This window comes from Lemur catta, chromosome 3 (genome assembly GCF_020740605.2).
Source record: "Lemur catta isolate mLemCat1 chromosome 3, mLemCat1.pri, whole genome shotgun sequence".
Taxonomy (NCBI): Eukaryota; Metazoa; Chordata; class Mammalia; order Primates; family Lemuridae; genus Lemur; species Lemur catta.
This window is the reverse complement of record NC_059130.1, coordinates 87,647,256-87,674,332: the sequence shown is the minus strand read 5'-3', so window position 1 is coordinate 87,674,332 and position 27,077 is coordinate 87,647,256. Positions and strand designations below refer to the sequence as shown.

The following is a 27,077-nucleotide window of genomic DNA, read 5'->3' as shown; positions in this document are numbered from 1 at the left end:
TAATTTTTTCTATATATATTTTTTAGTTGGCCAGATAATTTCTTTCTATTTTTAGTAGAGACGGCGGGGGGGGGGTGTCTCGCTCTTGCTCAGGCTGGTCTCGAACCCTGACCTCGAGCGATGCACCCGCCTCGGCCTCCCAGAGTGCTAGGATTACAGGCGTGAGCCACCGCACCCGGCCAACAAAATCCTTTTAAACATATGCCCTCAAGGGAAGCTTTAAGGCACAGTGGGTGACACTATATACTGTGAAGGCAGCTACTTCTGGGTTTAAGTCTGTGTTATATTTGATAACTGTTATATTTGACAGTTATTTAACTTCTGTAAGTTTAAGTTTTCTCATACAAAAATAAAAGCACTTATTTCACTGGGCTCTTGTCAGGGTTAAATGAGATAATGTTTGTCAAGGTCTTATACACTAGCCAGCACTTAATTAGTAGCTATCATAAGCTCCTCTTATTTAATCTGTGAGATAGAAATTACTACCCCAGTATTACAGAGGAGGAAACAGGTTAAGTAGCTAAGGCAGGATACCAAATCCTATGCTTTTTTAAAAAACTACACTAGAGACTTCAGACTGTGAAAGCAGGTTGGGACCAGAGTGTTAAGAACACTCAATGACAGTATAAAGTTTGGGCTCAGGAAAAAGGCTATGGGAAGCCACTGAAGATTTTTAAACAGGAGAGAGTTTTGAGTCAGATTTGTATTTTAGAGAGAATTTAGACCTTTCTGAGTAGATTCACTCAATGTACAATTAATCAGCAATTGTAATTATAATGATAATAAAAATGCATTGAACACATACATATTGAGCATGTGGAAGGAAGAAAGGCTTTGTGTTGCATTTTGGTTTTTGGAAAATAAATTGTTAGTATCACCTCATTTTAAAAAACTTATAGGAAAAAAACAGAGGGATGCCTCTTTTAATACATATTCTATTTCCAGTGTGAGGTGTTTTTCTTAAGTGAATAGGAATTTATGTGCTTTACAGACATGATCTCTACCCTTTACAGCACGCAGTAAGCATTATAGATGGAAGGCCTGAGGATCTGGGGTAACAAGCTCAAGGTCACAAAGCTGCTAAGATGCAGGGTCCAGATTCAAACCCAAGCCTATTTACTCCAAAGCTCTTGCTCTTTCATCAACATTTCACCCCTCCCAATAGGTGGAGGAGATATTTTAAAGCAAGAAGGTGCCTCTCTCAAGTTATACTCAAACAGTATGAGTGTGAAGACCAAGGGTGGGGCCCAGGGCTCCTCCCTTGAATGCAGAGAAGGAAAAGAATCTGAATCCTGGGCGCTTCCAGTCATCAGCTAGACTCTGGCGGAGCAGAAGTAGCACTAGGAGGGTGGGCAGGAAGGGTGCAGCAGGTGATGACATTCCACCTGATGAGCCTCGCTTCACCAGGTAGCCAAGAGTTCTGGTGAACCTATCTGTGCCAGGGAACTGGGATCATGAGAAGTAATAAGTTTTTGTCCCACATGATCAAAAATAGCAAGCCCCTCAGAGATTATGTTCAATCTCCTCATTGTACAGACAAGGAAACAGGTCTAGAGAATATTTCTTCTGTGCAAGGGCTGCACAGCAGTGAGAGGCAGAATTTAGGGCCTCTGCCTTATTGGAATTTGCTTCTTTGTAATACGTGCCATGGTAAAAGTGACTAACCGAAGATCTCTTCCTAAAAACACACTTTTAAGAGAAGAGAGAGAGCACCTGGAAGAAGAAGGCGATGGGGAGCAATAGGAGTCTAGAATCATAGGGATGACTCTGGCTTACTCCTCAACTTTCTCAGGAGCAGGCTATATCTGGGGATTTAGGAGGTTGTGTATGTGGGAAGATAGAGACTATTGTATTTCTGGCAGGGGCCTCATAGAAGCAGAAATGAGATTTGCCCCTCTTCTTCTACTCAAAAGCACAGTTTCCACACCTAGAATTTGTTTGATACAGAATATTCTATTCTAATGTGAAAGGATCTTTGGGCCCATCAAAGAGACGGCACAGCCCAGTTCTGTGGGAACTGTGAGCTGGAAGTCAGAAGACCTAGTTGTAGCCCCAACTTTGCCACTGTCATTCTAGGCGACCCTGACAAGCCCCTGCTCCATTCTGGACTTTAGTTTTCAGTTTTTGTATCTGTAAGCGGGACATTTGTACCCAACCATCTGTAAGGAGTCTTTCCAACTTAGTCAGTCTACAGTTACACCTCTGTAAGGGCCTAAATTTTTCAAGTTTCCCAGCTATAGGAAGTTCCACGCTAACTGGAATCCAGTGGTCCTGATTGCCTGATTGTTTACTAAGTCACTGCAGCAGTTCTCTAGTTGACATAATCACCTCTAACCACAGAAGTTCCCTACCTAGATTGACCTCTTTCTGAAGCCTTTCAGATAGGGCTTTATTGTGCAAATCAACCTACACCTACTCTGGGTTTTGAATATCAGTTTCTTTACTTGGCAGATCACTGCTATTCAGAGCGACGTATGATATGGAGGCTGAACCTCTCTGAGCCTCAGCTTCCTCAGCTCTAAAATCTGTAAAATTAAAAATGTGGAACTTGAGCCCAGCAGAATGGCTCCTGCAAAGAAGGGTGGCAAGAAGAAGAGCTGTTCTGCCATCAATGAGGTGGTGACCTGAGAATACACTATCAACATTCACAAGTGCATCTGTGGAAGGAGCTTCAAGAAGCGTGCCCCTCGGGCACTCTAAGAAATCCAGAAATTTGCCATGAAGGAGATGGGGACTCCAGATGTGCACATTGATATCAGGCTCAACACAAAGCTGTCTGAGCCAAAGGAATAAGGAATATCCCACACTGTATTTGTGTGCAGTTGTCCAGAAAACATAATGAGGATGAAGATTCACTAAACAAACTCTATACCTTGGTTACCTATGTACCTGTTACCACTTTCAAAAATCTACAGTTAATGCGGATGAGAATTAACTGCTGATTGTCAGATACATCAAATAAAGTTATAAAACTGCAAAAAAAAATCTATAAAGTACCCACATCATTGGGTTGTTGTGAGGCTTAAATAAGAAAATGTGTTTTATAGTATCTAGGATAGTATAATGGCACATATTTCAAATTCATCTACTTTTAGTTGTCTTTCTCCACTGCCTAGTACAAGCCATCATATTGCCTGGATTTCTCAAAGTTTCCTGTGTCCCTGTTATAAATCTTGCCTCTACAATTCTATTACCTCTCAGTAGCCAGAGTGATATATATATATATATATATATATCCCTATAACTAGACTTGAGTACCACAGAGTGATATTTTAAACATAAATTGGATCATATCTCTCTCCTGATTGAAAACCCTCCAAGACTTCCCATTGTCCTTGAGATAAAATCCCAAATCTTTACCATGAGCTCTAAGTCCTTCATGATCTAACCTTTGTCTGTTTCTCTCCAGACTCAGCTCTTGCCGCTTACCCTTTCCTCAGACCACTCCAGCCACGCACCGGTTGACTCTCGGTTCCTCAGGCTCATTCCCACACCAACCGAAGCCACATAAGTCCCCTCACTAACTATGACTTGGCTTCCAGGGCTCAACTTAAGATGCCACTTCCTCAAAAAGACGTTCTTGAACCCTCCTGAACTATTGTCTCTCAAAGATCTCTCTGCCCGTATTATTCTCTCTCTTAACAATCTCATGATATTCCAGGATTTACACAGTTTATATATTTATGCATGTTCACTTAATCCTTTATATTCTTTCCCTAAAATAAGCACTTTAAATGTAGGGGCTAAGTCTGCTTATACACCCCTCTATCCCTAGTACCTAGCACAATCCTGAAGATGTAGTTCTTAGGGAGTATTTATTAATGAATGAAGAGTGGATGCTCAATTAGTTTTCTTTCTTCTCTTTCTCCTTCCTTTGCTTGACATACCTAATGAAATACTTTACAGCTAATAAAAATATTGTTTCATGTGTCACGGGCCATTCATTTATCCTAAGAGTATGATCTTTGGAAACTTAAATCTGGGTTCAGATCCTTGCTCTGACACTTCTGCTGTGTGATCCAGGCCAGTTTCCTTAAACTTTGTTAGCTTTAGCTTCTTACTTGTTAAATAGAGAGTTTAGCACCAACCTTAACAGATTGTTATGAAGCTTAAATGAGAATGTATATGAAACACTTAGTGCATTGTAACACATAAGTGCTCAGAAATGATAGGTATTTTTGTTACTAACAACTATTACTAAGAGTAATTCTCTGAATATCCCTGGGTCTGTATTACTGTACTTTTGTGCTATAGAAGACAACTAAATTTTATGTCACCATACCTGGGTTCCAGTAATTTGGCTGCATGAATTTGGCTACTCTGTCTCTTTGAGCCTTATTTTCCTCACCTATAAAATAAGTGAAATTCCTTCCCTACTTACCACAAAGGTCCATTATGGAGCTCACATAGGATGGTGCATGTACAAAGGCCTTGTAAATTGTAAACGGTTGTATGTAAAAGTCCATTATTATCAACCCCCAGCTCACCTCCCAGGGAGACTCTGGGTAAATAAGATAAGGTTAAAGTAACGTTCCATGTGACTGAGGCCAAGTTCAAACCTGACTCTCTCTCGGGGCCAGGCCTCTGTTTAATCCTTGATTGGAGAGAAGCCTGAGTATTTCTTCAATGCCTCAGGGAGGAGAGTGTAAAGAGAGGAGAGAAAAGTAAAAAATAAGACACAGCTTGTTTGTCTGCTCTACTGCTGGCCGCCCAGATAGGGAGAGGGACCTTCTTGTGTCCTAATTTTCTTGGCTCTTCCTTCCCCCAGGGGAGGTACGTGGCCTTGTTAGAACACTGGAGAGAAGGGCTTTTTATCGGCTAACCTGATGACAACTGTTTCACACATCTTCACTGCCCATCCTCACTATGGTATGTCATGGAAAACACATTTTCCTGGATACCCAGAGAGGCGGTGTTAAGATGTGAAAGAACAGCACATGATTCAAATGTTGACCATTCATCCATTCACTTGCTTGTAATTTTGGACAGGTCCTGGGCTTCAGGCACCCAACACATAAAATGGTAAGAGATGTTGGATTCTAGGACCTTTGCTGTCCCTTCCAGCCAGTGATATGCTAGTAAATGTTTACTGGCTTTCCAAGTGTAGTTCTGACATGAATGTTGGTTAATATTTTAGTTTAATGAATAAGACAAAAGTGAAACAACAAAGACATTTATTGGAACTTCACTCAGCTGTCAATGCTACGAGTGACTTCTTTGCTGAATCAAATAATAGTTTTCAAATACTGGAAGACTATTTCCTCAATTTTTCTCATGTTTTTCACGGTGTAACAGCTCCAGACACAACACAATTTTAAGTTTAATTTGCATTATTAACTTTTGCTCTATCACTTTCTTAAGTCTAGACAATTAACAAACCAAGTCCTGATAAGTATTATAGCATTTGCCAATTTCTGTAGTATAAACCCTCTCACCATGGCCAACTTCACAAAAGTTTTAAATTTTGATGAAGTCCAATTTATCTATTTTTAATTTGGTTGCTTATACTTTTGGTGTCGTATCTAAAAGACTATTGACTACACAAATATTTACATCTATGTTTTTTTCTAAGAATTTTATAGTTTTAGTTTTTCATATAGGTCTTTGTTTGTTTGTTTTAGAGACAGGGTGCTGCTCTGTTGCCCAGGTTGGAGTACAGTGGCACGATCATAGCTCACTGCAGCCTCAAACTCCTGGGCTCAAGCAATCCTCCTAACTTGACTTCCTGAGTAGTTAGGACTCAGGTGCATGCCACAATGCCTAGCTAATTTTTAAAAAAATTTTTGTGGAGATATGGTCTCTGTTGTCCATGCTGGTCTTGAACTCATGGCCTTAAGAGATTCTCCTGCCTCAGCCCCCCAAAGTGCTGGAATTACAGATGTGAGCCACCATGCCCAGCCAGCCCTTTGATCCATTTTATGTTAAATTTTGCATATGGTAGGGGTCCAGTTGTCTCAGCACCATTTGGTGAAAAGACTATTCTTTTTTCATTGAATGGTACAGTACACTGTAATTGAAAACATTCCATTAGAAACATTGAAAATTAGTTTATTTCTTTGTTAAAAAAAGCTATCAAGAGTAATTTGAACAGTGCTTGCTTTCTTTTTGTATAACTTAAAATAGCAGCAACCAATTTTTCTATGCTTAGTACATGGTCCTACTTATTTCTAAGTTTGGATTTGCTTCCAATATTTCATTCTTTGCACTTTCAATGTCTCAAAGTATCTCCAAGAGTTCCTTTACTGTGAAGATTTTTGCTAGTGTTACTTACTCTAGGACATTGTAATCTTTTTGATCACAACCACTTTCTTTATTTATATCAGTAAGTTTACCTTCACTAAGTTCCTCTGGCTGCATATCTAGAGTGTTTCAAATGGAAGTAGTGTCAAAATTCCCATGTTCAACTATTTCTTCTATAATTCCATTTATGTTCAATTCAAGGTTCATTTCTGCCTTATCACTTTTCACTTCTTTGCTTCACTTTTTTTTTTTTTTTTGCCAATTCTCTTCTTTGGTTATTGATTTTTGTAAAATGTTATGTGGTTTTATTACTGGTAGAAAAGGAGGCAACACAATATATGTGTTCCTGTTTGTGCAAGAACTGAGTAACAGATGTGCAGTGACCAGTCACCAATAGTCTTTGAAAGAAGTATTGTGATTTATCACTGATCATAATATGCATCTGTTATTTACATAGTGATTCATGAACTGAAGTGCTAGCAGCAAAGTTTGTACTTTGTGCAATTACTTATAGTTAACAAACTGTGATAAATAAAATTTCAATTGTGTTGTTGGGGGACTGACGTTATTTAACTAAACTGCGGTAACTAAAATTCATGCATTTCAGAATTGTGCAAAGCAAGGGCTTTCTGTATTTATTACTTTTGGTTTTAATATAATTTATTCAATTGTAAGTTTATGAGATTTAACTTTTTACATTTTTAAATTTAAAAAAATTGATACATAATAATTGTACATATTTATGGGGTACATGTGAGATTTTGATACATACATAACAATACGTAATGATCAAATCAGGGTATTTAGCAAATTCATCAACTCAAACATTTACCATTTTTTTGTATTGGGAACATTTCCAATCTCTTCTAGCTATAATGGTCATGTTTAACAATTGGCTCACAAAGTTTCTTAAAATTTAGCAATCAGCTCTCATGAGCCAACATGAGCTAGTGCCAGCCCATCACTGCTTTCACCCCAACATCCCTCAATTTTATGAATCCTCCCTTCCTTCACCCAAAACACATATACACATACACATAAATACATTCAAAACCAAGCAGAAACAATCTTTTTCCCAACTTTGCATTCCCATAGTGCCTGGATCATAGTTAGAGCTCAGCATTTGTAGAATTAAAGTGAAATCACATTCACATGAGAACACACATGGGTCCACATCATTCACTCATTTGCACAACCAAGGTGTAACACACCCAAATAAAATAAGCCTTGTGAGTCATCAGGCTGTAATGCATGCTAACTACGTAGCTGGTCTGCTCTGTACTACAAATTTTTTTTTGTTTATTTGTTGTTTTTTTAATTATGAAAGAATATATGTACATCAGAAAGAATAGGAAAGAGTTTAAAGAAGCTGTTAACTCTTTTATGGGCAGGTCGCGGTGGCTCATGCCTGTAATCCTAGCACTCTGGGAGGCCGAGGCGGGTGGATCGCTCGAGGTCAGGAGTTCGAGACCAGCCTGAGCAACAGCGAGACCCCGTCTCTACTAAAAATAGAAAGTAATTATCTGGCCAACTAAAATATATATAGAAACAATTAGCCGGGCATGGTGGCACATGCCTGTAGTCCCAGCTACTCGGGAGGCTGAGGCAGTAGGATTGCTTAAGCCCAGGAGTTTGAGGTTGCTGTGAGCTAGGCTGATGCCATGGCACTCACTCTAGCCAGGGCAACAAAGCGACACTGTCTCAAAAAAAAAAAAACTCTTTCATGGAGCTGCCAGAGATAGAGATGGGAAACAGTGTTTGACGTTAAAAAGATGAGAAAAGGCAAAAGAACATAATTAACTTTAATTGATCACTTACCACATGCCCGACACTTTTGTGATAGCTCTTACAACCTTTTATCATACAAATGGGAAAAACAAGGCTCAGATTAAGTGACTTCCTCCAGTCAAACAGCCTGAAATTAGTGGATCTATAATTTGAACTCAGATTTGCTCACTCCAGAGTGCAAGCTCTTTCCACTGCACTGTATTATCTCTGTGCATGGTGGGTGGGCAGTATGGAATAGGCTGGTGTGCTAAAGGAGCCCTGACTGAACTGGACACCCTGACATAACGCCCAGAGACTCAAATGCCTAAATAACAACTTTTCTCCTCAGTTCAGTCCATGTTTACATCATTTGAACCCAGTTTCCAGGCTCTAGCACAGGGTCTTTCCATTGTACCCTACATGCCATACTGCCTAATATATGATTCTTATGAAAAATACATCATAACCATTCAGCAGTATCAAGTATATCCTAATACTTCCTTACTGGAACCAGAGGATGGCAGTGTGAGTCATCATGGACAGAATGTTAATAATAATAATTATGCTTGTGGCAATACCATGTTGTGTTACTATCCAGTCAGATCTGACTTGTATGAAGGCCCTTCACTCCCATTATAAGCGGTCCCAGTGGCTTGCCTCTCCCTGGTGGTTGGTGCACATTCCCATCCTGAGTGTGGGAGGAGGTGCGGCCCTGCTAAAGCAGCAAGAAAACTTACAGTCAGACAGTCCTGGGTTGGCATCTTAGTTCTGCCACCTACAGTCACCCTAGACAGGTAACTTCACCTTTCTGAACCTCAGCTTCCTAATCTGTCAATATGTTGAAACAGCACTCATCATCTTTCCACTCAAGCCTGCTCCTTCTCTGCTCCCTGTCTCCTGGCCTGAGAGCACTGACTACCAAGTTGCCCAACCCAGAAACCCAAGAATCATCCTTGACTTCTCCCTTTTTTTCATAGACAAATCCAATCATGAATTTGATGATCTTACCTTCTGAAATACTCCTACTCTAATTCAGGCCACCATTTTGCCTGGATTATTGCAATACACACTTATAAGTGGCCTCCCTGCCTGCAAGTTTGTGTTTTCTATTCTATGCCCTACACAGCAGATAGAGTGATCTTTTCTAAAATCAAATCTGTTAATATCATTGATCAGATTAAAAACTCTAACAGCTTCTCACCATCCGTAAGGTAAAATACAAAGTCCTCAACATGAATTATGAGGCTTTTCCTTATTTGGTTTCTGTCTTGGCTGTTATTGCTCCTCAACTTTGTCCTCTCTGCCTCACACAAAATTGTTCTCTCAGTTCTTCAGATATAGCACATGTTCTCTTGCCCCTAGGTTGTTGCATGTTCTATTTCTGCTGCCTTGAACACTCTCTTTCCCTGTCTACTCCCTTCTCTCTACCCAATTCACCTAACAAAGTCCTAGCCATTTTTTAGGTCTCTGCTTAGATGTCACTTCCTCTAAGAAGTCTTGCCTGATCCCCAAATTGAGGTTAGATGCCCCTGATTTGTGTTACAATAGCACACTGTGCTTACCCCCTAAAATCATAATTGTTTATTTTCTCATCTGCCTCCCTTAGTAGGGTCTAAATTCTGTAAGAGACAGTATCTTGCTTACTACAGATCATTGTACCAGGTACATAATAGTGTTCAATAAATATTTGACCAACTGACTGAATTAATAAACTGGTGCTTTCTCTGCCTCTAATCCCTGGATCTACACCGTAGCTTTCAGCATTGCTTCTGGCCTCTTTTCTGTTTAGTTAATCTTTTCTGGTCTAGGTGATCTGTTCCCCTTTTGCACCCTACATAACTTCCAAGATTTTCAACTCTGTATACTTTCCTGTTGTCAGCATCCTGTAAGGTTCCAATTAGGACAGTCCATTCCTTACACCAAGAAATCCAGGATATCTGTGCTGGTCAACTCTGACCACCACTTCTACTTGCACAGACACTCAGATAATAAATAACAAAAGCTGCCATTTTACAAACACCTACCATATACCAGTCCTTTTGTATATATAGCAGACATTAGCTTCATTTTATTGATGGGAAAACAGGTCCTCTTTTATATCAAGCAGTTACTTAGGATTTGAACCCAGGTCTGTCTTATTCCAAAGCTTTTTCCACTACATAGTCTTGAAAGTGTTGTATCTCATTATTGTTTCAAGTTTGACAGAATGTACGGGTGTTAGCAGGGTTGAGAGACAGTGGTAGCAGTGAAGCACAACCTTTTGGAAAGGGAATTTGGTAGTATCTAATGAGATTACATATGCATCTTTTAACCCAATCCCACTTCTAAGAATTTATACTAAAGATATATCTACAACCATAGAAAAGCACATATTTGCAAAATTATTCATTGCAACATTGTTTGTAATTGCAAAATACTGGAAATGACCTAAATGCCCACATATAAGAGAACAGTTGAATAAACTGTAGCAGTGGTTCTCAAACATTTTAGTCTCTGGCCCCCTAAACATTCATAAATTACAAAGGACCCTAAAGATCTTTTGTTTATGTGGATTGCATCTATTCACACAATACATAAAACAGATCTATCATCTTAGAAACTAAAACTGAGAAAACATTTTAAGGATTTATTTAAAATAACAATAGTGAACCCTTTATATTTTAATATATAAATTATTTTAATGAAAAGAAACTATATTTTCCAAAACAAAAAAAACCTAGTGAGAAGAGTGGCATTGTTGAGATTTTTTGCAAATCTCTTTAAAGTCAGAAAGGCTTTATAGAAGACAGTTGGATTCTCATATCTGCTTCTGGATTCAATCTGTTGGAATATGCCATTTTATTTGAAGCATATAAAGAAAATCTTCCCTCACACAGATATGCAATTGGAAAAGTAGAGAGTATTTTAATAGTCATTTAGGAGGCCTGTGGATATTTTCTTTGCTACTATATCAAAACTTGACAAGCGGTAATTTCTCAAAGATTACTTGCAATGTGGACTCTGAAACCATATCAGGGAACTTTTTGTAGTCTGTTACATTAAAATCCACTGGTCTATGTTACACTTTAAATAGTTATTTTATCCATACATGCTTTTGTAATATCATGCATTGGTCATTTGAAAAAATACTGGTTCACTAAGTTATACAGATCTTCCAAATGTTGATATATTTCATCATACAATACTAAAAAAAAAAAAAAAAAACCACCCCACAGTATGTTAACATCACCACCCACCTCTTCAGAAAACTTTGGGAAGCTCTCAAGTTCATGGTGGTGAATACACATTTTCAAAATTCTAATATTCATTTGAAAGTTTGAATTTTATCATTGGCAACAAATGCTGTTAGTTCTTTTCCTGGAAGTGAGAGGCTCACTTCCTTCATTTTCTAGAAGATGTCTGCCAAATGCCCAAGTCTAAATAATCATAGTTTGTCTGTTCTTTAAAAATACTGTTCAAAAGTCATGGTCTGAGGCCGGGCGCGGTGGCTCATGCCTGTAATCCTAGCACTCTGGGAGGCCGAGGCCGGTGGATTGTTTGAGCTCAGGAGTTCGAGACCAGCCTGAGTAAGAGCAAGACCCCCGTCTCTACTAAAAATAGAAAAAAATTAGCTGGACAACTAAAAATGTATAGAAAAAATTAGCCAGGCATGGTGGCGCATGCCTGTAGTCCCAGCTACTCGGGAGGCTGAGGCAGAAGGATCGCTTGAGCCCAGGAGTTTGAGGTTGCTGTGAGCTAGGCTGACGCCACGGCACTCTAGCCCGGACAACAAAGTGAGACTCTGTCTCCAAAAAGAAAAAAAAAGTCATGGTGTGTGTGTGTGTGTGTGTGTGTGTGTGTGTGTGTATTTTGTAGCTCTGCTCTGTGAGAAAGCCTAGAAGCAATGGCACCACAGTAGCAATGAGCATACCTAGCAATTAGATCTTTATTTCTAAATACCATTTCCTACTAAATAGAACTAGGGCTTTTAGAGGAAATGGGTAATTCTAGGGATGGGACTGGAAAAGTAAAAGGTGAGCCTGGGATATAGTGCCAGAAAGTAAGGGAAGTCTTAAAAAATGATGAAGAAATTTTAAAAGAACATAGAAGCCAGCCAAATCTGAAACAATAATTTGTGCATCAATATAATTAATGATAGTAATTATTATGTAATTCACAGAATAAAATGAAAATCAATGCGTTAATTCTGAAATAAATAAATGAATAAATGGAGAATAAAAAAACTCTCCCATACAGTAGGAAGACAAAAACATGTATAAAGAATGATAATGATGGAATTAGAAAATTACCATTTGACAACCACTCTAGAATAATTGTTTCAAGCAGGAATCATCAATGAAAATTAAAACTTGTGAGAAGTCTCAAATTATCTCCCCACAAGATATTTATTAATTACAAAGAAAAATAGTTACTTTACAGTGGAGAAACCTGGCAGATACCACTTTAATCAAGTGAACACAGCTGCTATCACCAGTGATGAGACATACTGGTATCACATGACTCCTCATGTGATGCACTGAGAAGGACACATCAATTCTGTAGCATTACTTACCAAAAATACATAACCTAAATTTAACCGTGAAGAAACATAAGACAAACTCAAATTGAGGGATATTTTACAAAATAAATGGCCCATTTCCTTCAAAAAATGTCAAGGTCATAAAAGACAAAAATTGAGAAGCATTTCCAGATTTAGGAAAATTAAAGAAATTTGAAACTAATTATAATCCTGCATGGGATCCTGGACCACAGCAAAAAACTTATTTTCTTCTTCCATAAAGAGTATACTGGGACAATGGGCAAAATCTGAATAAGGTCATAGAGTAGATCACAGTACTACATCAATGTTAAGTTTCTAATTTTGATAATTATGCTGTGATATCTGTATTCTCTTCTTCTATTGAGGAAATACACATAAAAATATTTAGGGATAAATGGACTAGAAAATAATTACAATAGTCTCTATATATCTATATTTATCTCTCTATAGATACAGAAGAAAAATATAGTAAGAGTGAGAGAGAGAATGATAAACCAAGTATGGTTTGATATTGATGAAAGGTATATGGGATTTTTTGGGTACTAGTTTTGGAAACTTTCTTTAACTCTGAAATTATTTCACAATCAAAAATAAAAAAAATACCATAACATGTAACATTTTGAACTATTTCCTTCTAAATACTACATTTATATATTTTAAATAGTCTTTTTTACTTAACACTATTTTTATTAATTTGATGTTGAATCATGAGCAGTTTTCAATGTCATTTAAAATTCTTTAAAAACAATTGTCAATGGATTCACAGTATTTGTGTGGAGATATTTTAATTTACTTAATTTATTTAGGGTTTTCTCCACATTATGTTAGAAACATACAATAAACATCTTTTGGCATATATCTTTGTCCACATAATTAATTAGTTCCTTATGCTCAACTGCTAGAATGGGAATTGCTTTGCTCTTTTTTAAATAACTCAAGTGACCTAACAAGTTCCCAAATGTCCCCAATTTCCTTTTTAAGTTTGTGCTGCTTTTCTGACTTCTGGGCTGCGCTAGGGCTTATCTGTTTGGTAACAGATTGTGAATTCTGGGTTTGACTTTGGGCAGTGGGTGGTGATTGCAGAAAGGTGTGAGAGACCATAGCTGGTAGCAGCAGGCTGGGCTCAGTTCTGGGCTGTATCTGTTAAAGGGGAGTCTTATTTTTGGTGGGCCCTGAAAGTTAAGGGAAAAGTCCTAAAAAGTCACTGAGCAGGTGGGATGCAGGCTAGCTACATCCTGATGAGCATCAGTTCAGTTTAACATTCCCTGAATGGCACTCTGTGCTGAGACTGGTTCCAGGGACACAGAGATGAATCAAACACTGAACCTGGCCAACAGGGCTTACAATCTGGTAGGGAGACATACAAGTAGACAGATACTGACAATGCAGTAATGAGTAGTTATAAATTGGGGAGCACAAGGGTTTGTGAGCACATTAAGGGATTTTGAGTCTCCCTTTAAACTGATTTTTAGACAGTATATACTTTTGTACACAAATACAATATTCATTCATTCCTCCTTCCCACGCTTCCTTCTTTCTATTCATTCAGTTCATCTATAATTTTTTGAGCATATACTCAAGACCAAAGGATGTGGCAATGGAGTTGGAGGAGGGGAGAGAAATTTAAAAAGAAAATAGAATTTATCAGGCTTCATGATCAATTGTCCAGGAGAGAGACCAAGAGTTATGGATGACTCCCAGATTTTTGGCTTGGGCACCTGGGTAGATGATGGTGCCATTCACCAAGCCAGGAAATGGATATTCTTTTGGCTTGAATTTTATTCTGTTTTATTGATTTTTATTGTTTTTAGAAACAGGGTCTCACTCTGTTGCTCAGACTGGAGTGCAGTGGCACAATCATAGCTCACTGCAGTCTCAAACTCCTGGGCTCAAGCAAGGCTCCTGCCTCAGCCATGTGTGCCACCATGCCTGGCTAATTTTCTTCTATTTTTTTTTTGTAGAGATGGGTCTTGCTATGTTGCCCAGGCTGGCCTTAACTCCAAGCCTCAAGCAGTCCTCCCACCTCCCAGGCATGAGCCACTGTGCTCAACCTGGCCTGAATTTTAAAGAACAAATTTTAAGGAGCAAAGAAGATTTTCCTAGGAGTGCCAGACCTTAAACTCACTTGAAAAAACCATTCTTAGAATATTGGCTTTCTACAGGATATATATGGTATAAAAATGAAAGTGAGGAAATCTACCAGGTTGGGAATAAAGAGATATTTAGAGTCACTAGATAGTAGTGGAAATCAATGAAAAATTGAGACTGGGGTAACCAAATCAATTGACAGCAGGCCCAGGTAGATTAAAATGCAAAATATTTACAGTAGAAGAGAGGAAAACAGAAAAGAGACATTTCAAGAGCAGAGAGCAAACTGGGTAGGAAGAGCCAAAACAATGGAATGAAATTGCAGAAGATGAAAGGATTGAAAGTGGACTACTATGATTGGGGAACTGGTGGTGATGATAAAGGCAGCTTCTTTCAGCAAAAGAATTTGAATCAAGGGGTGAAAGTGTGAGGCAAGAGGAAACCGGTCCTGGGAACAAATGAATCATCTTCATCTAGTAGCTACACCCTGGGTTGCAAGATTATTCATAAGCAAATGCAGATTTCCTTCAGTGGTAGTGATCTCGGCTTGGAAAGTACAGTGCTAATGTTAGATTGCCAAACTGATCTGAATCGGTTAAAGGGCCCATTTCTCTAGATTGAAAAATTTTAGCAACAAATTACCCCAAAGTGTTTTGTTAATATTGCTGAAGGGAATCTCAGGGTCCACCTCTGGCTTTTCCTTAGGTTGGATATACTTCACATGTAAAATGGTGGTAGCATAGTACCTAATTCACAGAGTCATGAGGATGAATCAGAATTTCCTTCTGAGCCCCAGTTTCTCTTGTTATAAAAAGGGGAGAGTGATTTTTTTGTGTGTATGACTCAGAAGTATGTGGCAAAAGCATACTTAGGATTGTACAGGAACAGCTTTCATGGATGAGAAGAGAGCTAATAGGTTAGGTTATGTTTTCTCCAAGGTGGCTGCTCAATTATGTGAACAGTTCCTGGAGACCTTATGTAATTTTCTCATTATGATGTGTTAATATTAGGCCATAACCTAAGGTAAGGTGAGATTGCTTTATAATATTTTTATACAGAAAAATATACTGGTTCTATGCTGGTATCTGTTGTGCAACAGAATTTCATAGAAGATCCAGTGTATGAGGCTCTACTCTTCAGTGGAGAGATGTTATATAAATCCATTAGCGAAATTTAGGGAAATTTCACCCAGACTAGTGATGATGAAGAATGATGCTTCCATCTTGTGATAGGAACACACTTACACGTGCGTGCGCGCGCGCGCGCACACACACACACAAACACACACACACACACACACACACACACACACACACACACAGATGGGTACAATCTTGAGCCTAATAAAGACTGAGAGTTACGGTGTTCAAAAATAGGACTAACATTTATTGAGTACCTGCTATCTCCAATCTTCACAACAACCAGTAAGGTAGGCAGGAGAAAGAACACTGAGATTCAAAAATATTATATAACTTGTCCAGGATTATAAAGCTACACATGACAGAACTGGAATTGGTACTATTTGTATCTACCGCCAAAGTCCCTGCTCATTCTAGTATACCACTCTGTGAAAACAAAAAAAAATACTGTATTTGAAAATTTGGGGGACCAGAGGATTTGGAAAATTTCTCTTTCCTTACTTCCCCTCTGACAGTCTTTTGTTTCTTTTGTTTTTGGTTCTGACGTTTGCACCCTAGAGGTTGAGTGAGATCAAATATGGGGCATCTGTAAACAGAATGACTACATAGCCCCTGCTATGTAACAATTCCCTTCCTTCATAGCCTTACCTAGGATTTGGCAGGGATGGGGTGTGGAGAGGTGGGAGCGTAGAGGTGGGGGTGGAGGGAGGGTGTTAGTAAAAGATGGATGATTCTTAAGTTGTTTATGAATTTCAGGACAACCCGTTGGCTATTCCCTTCTATGGCTCAGCATATCTTTTTTCCTATTTTTTTTTTGTGGGGGGGGGGAAGGCTGTTAGGGGTTAAGGTTTGGTATCTGTAGGAAATTTCTACAATGATCTGCACAATAAATCCAAAAAAAGTTAAGGTCAAAGACAATTCCTTCAACTGTTTCGGGAGAGGAGTGTGTGTGTGTGTATGTATGTGTGAAAAAGGTCGGTCCCGGGTCACTCTTCTTTCATCCAGACAGACGCACAGAAGGGATCAGAAGGGATCCCCCCCCACCCCCCAACCATGAGAGATGAAACGAAGAGATTCTCTTACACTCCTGCTCTTAGGTGCGGGCTCTGGCTGACAAGAACGTTCACGTACCTTTGGGAGAGAAGGAGAAGGTGCTCGGGGTCTGACCGAGGGGGTGGGGAACGCCCGGGGTGGGTGGGAACTGAGGGGCTTCCGGCTCCTGGGAAGCGGAGTCTGGGGCCGGCCGCGGGCGGCAGGCTGCGCAGGGAGCGCGGGGCCCCCGCCACCCCCAGGCCACGCTCCCTCGCGTTCCCTGCCGCTCGTGCCCGGCGCGGCCGCCGCAGTCCCGGCGCCGTAGCCGGACGTGGGGCCCAGGGGGCGCTGTGGCCCAGCGGCGCGGGCGGCAGGAGAGGCCACCGACGCTGGAGGCTTCGCCGAGGATCTCCGCCTGCAGCACCTCGGTCGTCCCGCCGCAGCCCTGCGCCCCCAGCCCTGCTCAGCGGCGCCCCTCCGGGATCCGCGTGGCTGCGGCGGCCCGGGAGCCGATGCGGCTGGGTGGGCGCTGGGCCTCAGGAGGAGCCGCAGCCGCAGCCGCAGCGACCACAGCTCCTACAGGAGTGGGAGGCTTCGCGGCGGCGCCCGGGGCCGCGCCGGTGCCCTCCGGGGGAGGCTTTCGGCTTAGGGACGACCCCCTCGGCCATGCTGAAGCGGAGGCGGCCGCTGCTCGAGGTGAGTGTGGTGAGGCGCGGTCCAGGGCTCGCCAGCCTCCGGCCGCCTGTGGGGGCCCTAGCGGCAGCCCTCCAAACGGGCGGACGGGGCGTCCTGCCGCTGCGGCCGCCTCCCCCACCCTCCGCGGTTCTGGGGCCTCAGCCCTTCCTCCCCGCGTCCCCCAGGAGGCTGGAGGCCGTGGGGGGCGAGTAGGCCCCGCGCCGCCGGGAAGCCCTCGCCCCGGCCTCGGTTCCGGCGCGGCCCGGTGTGTGGAGCGGGGGACTGGCAGGGGCACGGGCGCCCTTCGGGTTTGGCCCGGGCCGGGCCGAGCCGAGCGTAGCCTCTTACCGTGGGCCCTGCACGTACATCCCGGAGGGAGGCAGAGGACGCCTGTTTGCAAACAGCCTGGGCTTCCCGGCGACCCATACTGAGTCCCGCAGAGTCCCGGGGGTGGGGGAGGGGAGGCAGGACAGGGTGAGAATTGGGGTGCAGAGAGTGCGGGGCCTTGAGAGCCCCAGGTACTCTTGGAGTGTCATTCACGGATCTGACTCGCTTGAGAACAACCTATTGCGTCTTATTTGAGGTGAAATTTCATCACCTGACGGTAGCTCATCCTTGCTAATTACAGCTTGCCTCTAAGCCTGGTCTGCTTTGGAGAAAGCCCCATCCCAGCTTTGCTATGCTAAGTTTCCTAGATAAACACTCACAGTTATAAAACATGTTTTACAAAGATCTGTCGCACCGCCCCATAAGAGAGAGAAAATATTTTAATGCTTCAGTTCTCAGTACAAAAAATGTTCCGCCTAAATAGATCCAGAGAATGCTTGGCAAGAAGATTTTAAGTTGTGCTAACTATCCTAATAACAGGATGGAAATGGAATACATGCTAAGTTTTATAAGTAAAATGATTTGTTCTGGTATTAATGTAAAAAAGGTTAGTTATTACAGTTTTGATACCATAAATCAGATATTTCGGGGTTTATGGTTTATGATAAGTGTGATTGCAGGTTATTCTTGTTTTCCTGTTATGTATGTGAAGGTTATAGGATTTATAGGTACTTCTAAAACTTTTATGATCATGAAAAAGATAAATATGCTTATTGTAGAAAATTTGGAAAATACAGAAAGATGCTGTACGGCTCTTAAATATTCAATAACGGGGGGAGGGGATCACCCATAATCTCACAGAGAGTACATTTTGATGGTCATTCAACGTTTAAAATGGGCTTGTACTGTTGTTGATTTTTATGATTATTGTTTCTGTATATTAGATTCAAAATTAGCTGAGTGTTCCATTTTGCCTCCAATCATTTGTATAAGACCTATAAAATGTACTAAATTACATTTGAATACAGTTGAATTCATCAATTAAAACAGAATAATATAGGTAACTACCTGAAAGACCCCTGACTTAACTTCTTGTGCAGCGTGGGGAGCTCCTGAAGTCTAGAGAGGAAGTTTAGTACGGTAAATGTTTTTGAAGACCTGCTGTGTAGATGCTGTAGACTTGTATTGCTTTTGTCAGATTTTGTTTAACTATTTCTAACTGTAAAAAATTGGCTTGATTAAAAATGTTTTTTGATAGATTAATTTAGAGTTTTAAAAGTCTAATTCAGGCTGATGCGGTGGCGTGTGCCTATAGTCCCAGCTGCTCACAAGGCTAAGGCGGCAGGATCCCCTAAGCCAGAAGTTTTAGTCCAGCCTGGGCAACATAGCGGGATTGTCTCTAAAGTGTATCCCTAAAGACCACCACCATTAGAATCAGTAGTGCTTAGTATATATAATGTTGTATATAAAATGTGCAGATTACTGGTCCCCTGAATCAGAATTCCAGGGATGATGATGGCCCAAAGATCTTCATTTTTGTCAAGCTCTCTGAGTCTTAGTCCTGCTAAAGTTTGAGAATCACTGATATAAGTTTAAAGTAACTAACTTTGCTGGGCTGAGTGGAAGTGTCTGTTTCTAGCAAAGCTATCAATCTTAAGTGGCAATACAGTCATTTCTCGTATCAACAGATAATTCTGTTAAAATGTTAGAAGAAAAATGATATTTTCAGGGACAGCTGATTCAATCAACAAACATTTATTGAGAGCCTATGGTGGTAGCTGTGGTGTTATAGAAGGATACCCGCCACTTACATTGGCATTTAAGGGACCTCATTGTCATTATCTGTAAAATGCAGATTACTGTAGTTATTATACTTACCTTGCAAAGCTTTTAGGATAATTACATCTGAAAAAGTATTGTAATCTGTGAAAGATTTTTTTGTTTTGTTATTTTTTTTAGAGATAGGGTCTTGCTTTTTGCCCAGGCTGGAGTGCAGTGGCACAGTCATAGCTCACTGTAACCTAGAACTCCTGGACTTAAGTGATCCTCCTGCCTCGGCCTCCCAAAGTGCTAGGATTACAGGCACAAACCACTGCACCTAGCCTATACAAAATTTTTTATAAAATTTTCACTATTAATATAAAGTGCCAGGTCCTGTCTTAGGTATTCTGGGAAACACAAAAATGACCAAGGTCTCTGCTAGCAATTAGCCAACTGTGGAAGCAGGACAAGTTTAATTAACTGTTACAAGGCAGGGTCAGACAACTGTTGTAATGAGTGAGACGTGCTAGATCTCTGTTTAAGGCTTCTATGTCTCATCTTGCCCTTTATAGAACATTGACAATAATTTTTATGTATGGTTATTCCTGTCTCTTTCAATTCCTGATTCAGTGTTTTCTTTGGAGAAATACTTGTATATGTTGCCTGGTAAGTGTTAGTTTTATATTAACTCTTTTAGAAAGACAGGATGAGTAGAGATGATCTTATTCCTTCTTCTGTTGCTAAGCTACCACTGTTCATTCCATTCAGTAAACGTTTATTTGGTACCTGTTATGTGCTGGTCACAGACTGGTTGCAAGGCACAAAGCTTGTTTAAAGATAATTGCCTAGATTTTAACTTAAGTTCTTATGTTCCTAAAGAAGTGGTGTATGTGTGTGTGTTTTATGGTTGTTAATTGCATGATGTGGTGCAGAGTATGGAGTCAGATGTGGGCAGGGATCCTTACTACACCTATTAGAGCCATGTGACATTTAGATTCTAAGTTTCTTCTTATGTATTGTTGGAGTAACAGTATTCCTCCCAGGGAAGTAAAACAGGTTCTATGAGATAAAAATAATAAAAAATAATTAGCTCAGTGTCTGTCACATTGAAGGTACTCAATAAATGTTCATTTCCATTCCTCCTTTTGATGAACACAAAAACCAAGCATTAGAATTTCTGTGTGACATGAAACTTGTAGCTTTATTATTTTTTTTTAGAGAATGAATCTACTTTTGGAATTCTTTGAAATTGATAGAAAACAATTTTGGGCCGGGTGCAGTAGCTTATGCCTGTAATCCTAGCACTCTGGGAGGCCGAGGCGGGAGGATCGCTTGAGGTCAGGAGTTCGAGACCAGCCTGAGCAAGAGTGAGACCCCGTCTCTACTAAAAAATAGAAAGAAATTATCTGGACAATTAAAAATATATAAAAAAAATTAGCCAGGCATGGTGGCACATGCCTGTAGTCCCAGCTACTCGGGAGGCTGAAACAGAAGGATTGCCTAAGCCCAGGAGTTTGAGGTTGCTGTGAGCTAGGCTGATGCCAGGGCAAAAGATCAAGACTCTGTCTCCAAAAAAAAAAAACAAAAAAGAAAATTTTGATCCTAACTTAGTACATATATTTTTCATTTCATTTTTAGCTAATAAATTAGTATTCCCCGTGTATAGTGTACACTTGGGAATATTCATTTTCAGGGTTTCACATTGATCTTTAATTTTACTTATGTGTACCTGATCTGCAGTATATAAAACAGCATTCTTAGTACAGTTGGACCTCTGTATCTGTGGGTTCCACCAACCATGAATGGAAAATATCCAGGAAAAACTCACAAAGAATAACAATACAACAATCAAAATAATACAAACAAGAACAGTACAGTCTAATAGCTGATCTACATAGCATTTACATTGTATTAGGTGTCATAAGTAATCTGGAGATAATTTAAAGCTGTGGTCCCCAACCGCCACCCTCAGACCAGAACCAGAACCGGCCACACAGCAGGAGGAGCAAAGCTTCATCTGTATTTACTGCTGCTCCCCATTGCGCGACTCTACATAAGCTCCGTCTTCTGTCAGATGAGGCTGATCTGAGGTGGAGCTGAGGCAGTGATGCTAGTGATGGGGAGCAGCTGCAAATACAGATTATCATTAGCAGAGAGGTTTGACTGCACAATAAATGTAATGCCCTTGAATCATCCTAAACTCCTCCCCACCCCCAGTCCATGGAAAAATTGTCTTCCATGAAACCGGCCCCTGGTGCCAAAAAGGTTGGGGACTGCTGATTTAAAGTATATGGAGGATGTGCATAGGTTACATGCAAATACTATGTTATTTTATGTAAGGGACTTGACTATATACAGATTTTGATATTGGAGGGGGTTCCTGGAACCAATCTATAATACTTACTGGAAAACATATAGTTGCAGGTACTGAATAGAAATAGTTCATACATTTAGTTTTCAAAAAGTGATATCAATTTATTAAATTTAATTTAAGAACTGTTTTCAGAACAGACTTTTCCTTATAAACTATAATAGATTAGAACTAGATTTTATAACCTGTCAGATGTGGATTCCAGTCTTTTCTTATAACCTATATGACCTTGGACAAGTTTCTTGCCCCCTTGGCCTCAATTTATTCTCTATAAAATGAAGCTGATAATACCCATTTTACAGAATTATTGTGAATATTAAATGATATGTGTAAATCAGAGCTATAGTTGAATAGCTATATTCAACTATTTACAGAAATGAACTGTTGGAAAAACTCAAACAGTATGTAGTGTTTTGTATTTATACTTTTGGAAAGCCTGTAGTAAAATAAGGTAAAGATGAGGAAATTTCTATGGATACATTGAAAGAGTCACTGAATTTATATTGGGAAAAGGAAAATTTAATTCATATTGATGGGAATCTTGAGGCATTTAGGATTTTACATTACAGAACTATTTGTAAAAATCTTAAAATTTTTTCCTGTAAATTGTCTTTTAGTTAAAAATGCTTACATTTGTTTATTTAAACTTAAACAATGCTTTTGCCACATTAGGGTTTTGACTGTAGTAGTTTCTTTTAATTGATAATTCTTTTCTTCTTTCTTACTGTTTATGATAATATATCCTTAAGGATATGTTACTTAATATCTATGATGGCAGTTCTGTTGCATTTTTAAAAATCTGGAAGTAGCAAATCCATGTCCTAGATTTTTAAAAATGAAACTAAACTTAAATATAAATTTGTTACTTTTTGAGAGAAGAAGTCTTAGGAAATAAGACCGAAGGACATGGTAACATGAATCTAGAATTTTTCATTAATTAGGGAAATATGGGTATATTCAATTATGAGTTCTTCTGGCAGCTTGAAACAACATTAACTGTAGAGAAGCTTTAAAATGTAAAGCGAAGAGTACATATATTTCAATTAAATTTAGAATGTTAGGTAAGGCTCAATTTTTATGGCAGCTTTATTGAAATATAATTCACGTATCATATAATCCACCCATTTAAAGTGTACAGTTCAACTGGTTTTAGTATAGAGTTGTGATCATCGCCACTATCTAATTTTAGAACACTTTCATCACTCTAAAAAGAAACTTGTGCCCATTAGCAGTCTCTCCCAGTATTCCCCTAATCCTCCTAGTCCTAGGCAAACACTAATGTAACTTTTTGCCTATCTATTCTAGGTATTTCATGTAAATGGAATCATATAATATGTGACTGGTTTCTTTCACTTAGCTTAATGTTTTCTGGGTTCAGTAGCATGTATCAATATTTTATTTCTTTTTATTGCTGAATAATACTTCATTGTATGGAAATATTACATTTTATTTATTCATTCATCCATTTGAGTTGTTTCTATTTTTCGGCTATTGTGAATAATGTTGTGAACGTTCATGCAGAAATTATTGTGTGGACATATGCTTCTCTTGGGTATATACCTAGGGGTGGAATTGCTGGGTCAAATGGTAACTCTATGTTTAACCTTTAACCTTTCAAGAAAATATCAGACTGTTTTACAAAGCAGCTGCACCTTTTTACATTCCCACGAGCAGTATATGAAGGTTCCAGTTTCTTCACATCCTCATCAACACTTGTTATCTGTCTTTCTGATCATAACCATCCTAGTGAGTGTGAAGTGGTAAGGTTAGGTGCTATTAGAGGTTCATAACTTTTATTTACAGTCTTTACAGTCAATAGATAAGTTGCTGAAGCCATTTTTTTAAAAATTAAAAACATTTGTTTTAGAGACAGGGTCTTGCTCTCTTGCCCAGGCTGGATGCAGTGGCACAATTATAGCTCACTGCAACCTCCAAATGCCAGGCTCAAGCAGTCCTCCTGCTTCAGCCCCACCCCCAGTAGCTGGGACTACAGGCATGTGCCACCATGCCTGTTTTTTTTTTTGTAGAGACAGGGTCTCACTGTGTTGCTCAGGCTGGTCTCGAACTCCTGGGCTCAAACGATCATTCTGCCTCAGCTTCCCAAAGTGCTGGGATTACAGGTATGAACCACCACACAGGCCAAATTATTGAAGGTTTTACTTGCAGATAAATTGCTAGATTCTTTCATGATAAGGAATGTGTTTGGCTTGAGGATAAAAAGCTGTGAACTTTCTAGTTTCTTGTTTAGTAAACAGTGAACACTGGTGGGTTGAACTAATAACCATATTGGGTGGTGTTGGGAATGGTGGTGTGAGGACTTCAACTATATAAAAGGCTGTCCTCTAAGAATATTTTTTAACAAAAAGGCACTGGTAAGTCCTAGGTTTAGTTTTCTTTTAACTCTGCTAAAACATTTCTAAAAATTTAGAGTCCATTTGCATATTAACATTTCTAAGGCCTGAGGTCTGACAGATTTTAAGGATTGCCTTTACCTCTCAATGATACGTAATTTTATATAAATACAGACGTCATTGTTCTTTATTCTTATATGTAGGGTATTACCCAATTTTTTGTTTCTCATTCAAGATATTAAAGCTTTTCTATGACATTGTTCAAAGTCACCAAAAATGACTTGCTAATGTTTCTAAAGTTTTTTCAAACTTGTAGGAAATACTACAGGGATCTATTATTTGAGTAAACAAAGTACAAGTTTTGGGATTTCATTTTGTATACATTGGATCACCACAGTATTTTCCTGCTTGATTAAGATCACTTTTAGAACTCGTAATGCTGACTTTGAGCTGAAAGCCTTGTACTGGTTTGTTATACAATATTTTAGTTGCTTTGGATGCCATAATTTTCATATAAAGTTACAAAAACAGTAGTTCTGGAGCCTTTTTGGTAGGATTAATGAAAAGGTATGCTTCTCTGTTGGCAATATGGTTTGGTTCTTTTCTAACTTTTCATGGTTAAGGTTTGGTATTTTATCTTCCAGAATTGTTTTATTAAAATGAAGAAAGAGTAAATGGTATAGGTTTTTATTATTTCACAGCACAACAGAGTCTATCTCAGAATTCTTTTTTTTTTTTTTTTTTTTTTTGAGGCAGAATCTCTGTCACCCCAGGTAGAGTGCAGTGGTGTCATCATAGCTCACTGCAACTTCAAACTCCTGGGCTCAAGCAATGCTCATGCTTCAGCCTTCTGAGTAGCTGGAACTACAGGTGTGCGCCACAACGCCTGGCTAATTTTTCTGTTAGTAGAGATGGGGTCTCGCTCTTGCTCAGGCTGATCAGGAACTTCTGATCTCAAGCAGTCCTCCTGCCTCGGGCTCCCAGAGTGCTAGGATGACAGGCTTGAGCCACCGCACCCAGCCTGGAATTCTTCTTTATTAAAATAAATTGAACAAGCAGCATCAAAATTTTGTGAAAACATTTCTCGGGGTTTATGTAAACTTTAGTCCTCATTTTCCATTTTCAATTAAACAAGAGAAACAACCCCTAAAAAGTAATTGAAATAAAACACTGCCAGTTTGAGAAAAACCTTAAAACTTAAAAATATATCACTTATCAGGAGAGCACAAATTTAGTTGATTGACTTTGGTGGATATTTGCCTTTGAAGTATACTATTGGCATGTAGCATTTTATGCAAGAAAAAGATGTGTGCATGTGTGTGTGATTCTGGTGATGTAATAACTGTCCATAGGTGTGTTTCTTTGTTTCATTAGTAGCTGAGGTAAATTATTTTTAAAGTTATTGTGAGGTCACTCTTGGAAATTTCTACTCGATGTCTAAAAAAGCGAGGTTGACATTCTTTAAACTGGCATACAGCCCTTCATGATTTGGTTCCAACCTGATCATTCCTCATTCCTGTTTTTGCATCCAGTTCTTCCAAGATTCCAGATTTATGGAGTTTTCCATGATTCTTTTATCTTCTGTTACTTATTTGTATAATATAAAAGCTTTGCCTACATGTGCCATCTTTCAGGTAGGTGTTCTATTAATAACTCTTAAAATATTCACAGTATTATGGATATTTTACCGCTGAAGGACCTGAGGCTTGGAGAATTTTATTAGATGAGAGCCTAAGCCCATATCCATGATTCAAACTCATATTTCTGACTACAAAGTCCACACTTTTTTTCATCTTGTAAACCTCCCCATGTGTCTGTGTTTGTTTTATCTTAAGATTTTCCATAGTGCTTCAGGAATTATTCATATCAGGAAAGCACAAATTTAGTTGATTGACTTTGGTGGATGTTTGCCTTTGAAGTATACTACTGGCATGTAGCATTTTGTGCAAGAAAAAGATGTGTGGATAGATGTGTGTGTGTGTGTTTTGAGAATTTCAGCTTTCATATACTGGTATTTTTGAAGTAGATAAATGCCTAATTTGCTATTATTAGAAAAATATAGTAACTAATCTGGGCCACAGTTCTCTGATCTGAAAATGAGTGGTGGACTAGATAGTCAGGTGCCTTCCACATTTAATATTTTGTTTAATATTTTTAAAGGAGAACTGAATGAAAACATAGATGGCATATAGACGACTACAGACCATGGTGATGAACTGTCATAGATGAAAAAATGGAATGTGGGGTGGTGGGCAGCAGATAGTGGCTGAGGAAGGTAGGAGAACCAAGACCAAGGGATTGTAATTTACATAAATCCTGAAACACTAGACGTTAGCTTGTGGCTGAGACCTCTTTCCTCTCTAGCTTTTGTGCCCTGTCTTCTGCCCTTTCTTGTGATAGTGTGCATATGTTTGGAAAAAATGCATCTAGATCTATGTTTTATGAAAAAAAAACAGGTCATTAGCACCCTTAAAACAATTAAAGCTTTCATATTGCTCATAATGTGAGAATTCAGTAATTAAAATGTAGCCCCATTATTGTAGATCTTCGGAGAATTTATTTATAAAGCAAAGGAAGGCATGTTTTGCATTCAGAAAGGATGAAATGTGTTTTGATGATAAAACTTTTACATAGCTTTCCCACCCTATGGTATTAGAGGTGCTAATATTGATATGGAGATAGGTGATGTTTTGACAAGCTGGAAAATTGTTAATCAGTTAGAAATTGTTATTTTTTTCCTCATTGCTGCTTCTGGCTTCTTTGCATCAGTGAATCTTGACTTTGGA

General features: G+C 39.3%; 1 protein-coding gene and 1 pseudogene across 3 annotated transcripts in view; both read left to right on the top strand.

Moving 5' to 3' along the window:
* The first annotated feature begins 2,553 nt into the window (after nucleotides 1–2,553).
* On the top strand, nucleotides 2,554–2,942 carry LOC123634858 (annotated as a pseudogene).
* Nucleotides 2,943–17,338: 14,396 nt separating this feature from the next.
* The window catches only part of ZFYVE9 (zinc finger FYVE-type containing 9), a 148,093-nt gene continuing 138,354 nt past the window's right edge, over nucleotides 17,339–27,077 (top strand). For all 3 annotated transcript variants that reach the window (XM_045548031.1, XM_045548029.1, XM_045548030.1), the window contains exon 1: nucleotides 17,339–17,502. The gene's annotated coding sequence lies outside the window, so the exon portion shown is untranslated. The remainder of the gene's footprint in view (nucleotides 17,503–27,077) is intronic.